We start from the raw sequence: 5,305 nt of genomic DNA, 5'->3' as shown, positions 1-5,305 counted from the left end.
TTCCCTAGTCATATGCTTATGGTGTGATTGTGTCAAGTAATCCTTGAGACAGAACACTTAGAGTTGAGACCAAGTGCTTTTAGCGGAGTATTGATGCTCAGAGCCTTGGACCTTACTTTTATTTATTTACTTATTTGTTTATTTATTTATTTATTTATTTATTTATTTTTGCTGATTCTTTTGCTTCATGGATTACACTTTCACTTATTGCAGAGAATTCATAATAGTTTTCTAAATTCCTGTTCCTTATACATCAACATTCTTTGATTCAAATTCAGATATGCATTGTTCATGTCATGCATTCAGAGTCACAGAAAATACCACCACATTTAAGTAAATAAGACTACTCTTAAATATAAACTCAATTTCTCATGCAATACATCAATCTTTTTCTTTTGAATTCAAGCTCCGTGAGTGGTACATGAGACATTTTTTTATTTTTTATTATTTTTTTTACTAAAAGCAAATAACAAAATAAAACTAAATCTAAGCACTAAAAGTACTAAAGATCATGAAAGAAATCAAAGCAACAGAAAACAGAAGACAGCAAAATAAGAACGAAATAGAAATAGAATGAAAGGAACTCAACCACCTCAGTTATGCTGGTGGCCATCTCATTCCTCCATGAAGAACGTTCATCTCCCTTTGGTGCTAAACAGAAAAGCCATAAGCGAAGCGTCAATACCAAACTTAAAGGTTTGCTTGTCCTCAAGCAAAGAAGAACTGAAAACAGAGAGGAAAAAAAATTAAATAGTATGATAAAAGAAGAATGAAAGGATAAAAGAACAAGAGGGAATAAGGATTTGAGAGGGAGAAATTGAAATCTAGGCGGCGCAAGCGACGCGCATGCATGCAGCACGCAGACGCATGCATTACGCCAAAGGAAGGGACGCGTAGGCGTCCAGTGCGCGGACGCGTGCCCTAGTTTGTGCTAGTCGCGTGAGTCCAGCCTCGTGCACGCACAACTCTCGGGTAAAACATGGTTTTACGCCGATTTCTCCATCCACGCAGACGCGCCAGGGGCGCGGACACGTGGGTCGCCAAAAGTAAAAACGGCACGCAAGCGTACAGTACGCGTGCGCGTGGGCGGGATTGTGCCTAAGGCATGTTTCGTGCCCAGCTCCCGTGCCACTCTCTGTTCAATCTAACCCATTTCACATCTACAAAGGACGCGGACGCACACTAGGCGCTGGCGCGCCGATCCCTCTTTTTTTTAATGTAAAATGCACGTGAAGATGCAGAATGAATGAATGAATGAGCACTAATAAAAATAAAACAAAATAATGCTAAGAATGAAAAGGAATAATCATACCCCGGTGGGTTGTCTCCCACCTAGCACTTTTAGTTAAAGTCCTTAACTTGGACATGTGGTGAGCTCCTTGACATGGTGGCTTGTGCTTGTACTGATCCAGGAATCTCCACCAATGTTTGTAATTCCAATGGCCACCGGGATTCCAAACTAGGCGCATAACGCCTTCAAGCAAGTTGAAGCAAGTGACAAGGCCCCAAGAGTGTTGATTGTGGGAATGAATTCCAGGGTCCCAAACCTTGCTTTTACACCCGTCTTCTTGTGAATCACCATTGTTCCCACCGGGTGGCAAGCAATCTGAATTCTCACAGAGACATCCAAATAACTTTCTAGACCCATTCAATTGAGCTCTGCACCAATCCTTGCACTTCAATTTGGAGGATGCAACCATATTGAACCTTGCTTGACAACTCTTACCACTAATCATCTTCCTCTTACTCTTAATGCCACAAAGAGCTCTAAGTTGACCATCTGTCTCCAGTAGCCCATATTCAAGTGGGGAAGTAAAGGTTAAGGATAGGAATTTTACCCACTTGAATGTTGTATTGGATGGTGATGGCTTTGGGAGAGGTCTTGCAAACTCCACTCCCTTGTGTTCTTCTTTGAATTCTTCCACCTCTTTGCAAGCTTCCACAATTTCAACCTCTTCCTCTTGGTAGCTTTCTTCTAATTCAATCTCTTCTTCATTGCTTACCAAGGGCATGGGAGGTTGCGCATCTTCCTCTTCTTCCATATGTGAGAGTGGAAAGTTCTCTAATTCACTGGAGTATAAACTCCTTTGATTGATTTCCTCACTTTCTTCCATAGGATCTTGTATTGTATCTCTTAGGAAGGAATTTGCTTATTCCTCTTCCTGGTTCTTGATAATCGTTTGCACATATTTCTCTACATTTTTTACACTCGTCTTTATATCATGTATGAATTCTTTCATGAGGAGCTCAATATCTGATGGTGGTTCTTGATATGAATAAGAAGGAGATGGTGATTCTTGATAAGAGTAAAAAGAGGATGGCTCTTGGTATGAATAAGGAGATGGTGGCTCTTGATATGGGTAGAAAGATGATGGTTCTTGATATGAATAGAGAGGTGGTGGTTCTTGGTATGAATATGGAGATGGTGATTCTTGGTATGAATGTGGAGGTGGTGGCTCTTGATAGTTAGAACATGGAGCATTGAAGTTTCTTTGGTTTTGACTTTGCGATCCAAAATTTGGATAGTTCCTCCATCCACCATAATATGAATCACTACTTGGGTGTGAGTAGTAACCCATGTGATCTCTCCACATTATTTTTTCTTAGCACAAAATACCAAACAGAATTAAACGCACCATGTGATAAACAGGCAAGCAAAGAAGAAAGAACATAAAGGAAATTTAAACTCAATAAATAAAATAACTAGAAAGAATAAAACAACTAAGGAAACACCAAACTTAATTTCAGAAATTAAGAGAAAAGAAAGAAAAAAAAATTTAAATAAAATAAATCAGAATAATTTTTTTATTTATTATTTTTTTTCGAAAATATGTAAAGCACAATTTAAATAAAATTAAAACTAAAATGCCTAATCCAAGCAATCAAACAACTAATAGTTGTCAATCACAGTCAATCCCCGGTAACGGCGCCAAAAACATGGTGCGGAATTTACATCCACAAACTAACCGGCAAGTGCACCGGGTCGTACCAAGTAGTACCTCAAGTGAATGAGGGTCGATCCCCCGAGGATTGATGGATTAAGCAACAATGGTTAAGTGATTTACTTAGTTAGACAAACAGAAAATAGTATTTGAGAGTTAAAAAAGCATTAAACAGGAATTTAGAATATCAAAAGACAGGCAAAAAAATAAGTTGGGAAGAACAATATGAAGAAGGCAGTTAAAGTTTCAAAGTTATCTATTTTCTGGATATACTTTTCTTAACTATTTTAATCATGCAAGATTTAATTCATGGCAAACTATATGTGACTATACCCTAATTCCTTAGACCTTCTTACTCTTCTCTAACTTTCATCAATCGCCAATTTCTTGGTCAATTAATTCCAATTAGAGGGTAAAGATCAAATTCCAGTTTATACGCCACAAAAATCCTAATTACCTAAATATAAGAGGATTATATGTCACGTATCCCGTTAAGTCCAGATAATTAGAATTTAGGAGAAATTGTTTTCAAGCTGTTGTTTAAGTAAAAAGCTTTTCCAAGTTATACAAGAACTCAATTAGAAAGAGGGTCATACTTCCGTTCCACCCAAATTCATAAGATAAAGAATGAAAACAATTCTTGAAATATAAATCAAAACATAAATTAAAATAGAAAAATAATAGTATCAATCCATACAATAGACAGAGCTCCTAACCTTAACAGTGGAGGTTTAGTTGCTCATGGTTCAGAAAGAAAACGAGGATTGTAAATTGGGCTAAGGTGGAATGGAAAGTTAACTAATGGAATAATGAAATCCCCCCAGAAGAGAAGTTTCTTTACTCTTTTATAGCTATTCCTAATTAATTTAAAATCTAATTTTTTTAAAAACTAAATAATATCTTTTCCTATCTTTCAAATTAAAATTTAAAGTTTTAAATTAGAATTAATTATGGCAATCAGCAAGTCTTCAATTGATGGATGGGGACCACTTGATTCCTTCACTCTGCAGCCTCTGATTTGTGCTTTTTGGGCTGAAAACTGGGTCAAAAGTATCCCAGAAATCGCTGGGGGCGAATTATGAGATGCTGGATTTTTCGTAAATGCGCGTGTGTGCGTGATATGCGCGTGAGCGCCCCCTGAACGCCAGATCAACTATGGCAAATTGTATATCGTTGCGAAACCTCGGATGTTAGCTTTCCAACGCAATTGGAACTGCCTCATTTGGACCTCTGTAGCTCAGGTTATGATTGATTGAATGTGAAGAGGTCAGGCTTGACAGCTTTGTGATTCCTTCAATTTCCATCAAATCCAGCCAAATACTACCTAAAATAAACAGAATTGCACAAGACTCAAAGTAGCATCCATAGTGGCTAAAAGATAATTAATTCTTGCTTAAACTCATCAATTTAAATGCAAATTCACTAGGAAAAGATAAGAAATATGCTCACGCATCAGGACACATGAGGAAGGATTGTACCAAATATGCCACTTGGCGTGTAAAGAATGGTATAATTCTTACTTTTGTTTGTGCTGAGGCTAGTTTAAGTTATGCACCTGCTGATACTTGGTGGGTAGATTCTATTGCAACTACTCATGTAAGTGTTACTATGCCAGGTTGCCTGTGGAGCCGACCGCCAAGTGATGCTGAAAGATACATCTATGTGGCAGACGGCAATATAATTACAGTCAAAGCTATAGGAACCTTTAGATTATGTTCCACAAGTGGATTTTACTTGGAATTATTAGAGACTTTTTATGTACCGTCATTTAGACAAAATTTGATTTCTGTTTTTTGTTTGGATAAATCAAGTTATTTTTGTTCGTTCGGAGACAATAAAGTCAGTCTCTTTTATAATTCAAATAATATTTGCTCAGATCATTTGGTGGATAATGTATATAGGCTTGACTTAAATTCCTATAATAATGAAATACTGCAAACGGGTACAAACAGAAAATTAAATGAGAATTCAATATCATTATGGCACAAACGCCTAGGCCACATCTCTAAACAGAGCATTCAGAGGCTCGTGTCGGATGAAATTCATGGACCCCTAAATTTGGCGGACTTTGAAGTCTGCATTGAGTGCATAAAGGAGAAAAGGACAAACGAAAGAAAATTAGGTGCCAAGAGAGTTAAACATATCTAAAAGTAATTGCAGCGTAGTGCTGTAATGTTGGAACCTTTCCCTATCCCTGAAAGAATGCAAGTTCGAATCATGACTCTCCTCTCAATTTGGTTCTGACAACTATATTTAGGAGTATATTATCTTTTTTATTGTGTTTTTATTCATGAATTATGTTAAATTTTATTAAAAAATGTTTAATTCTCATTATACGCATGGTTTGAAACTCCTTCTTAAAT

Source organism: Arachis hypogaea, chromosome 3, assembly GCF_003086295.3.
Source record: "Arachis hypogaea cultivar Tifrunner chromosome 3, arahy.Tifrunner.gnm2.J5K5, whole genome shotgun sequence".
Classification (NCBI taxonomy): domain Eukaryota; kingdom Viridiplantae; phylum Streptophyta; class Magnoliopsida; order Fabales; family Fabaceae; genus Arachis; species Arachis hypogaea.
This window is presented reverse-complemented; position numbering follows the sequence as displayed.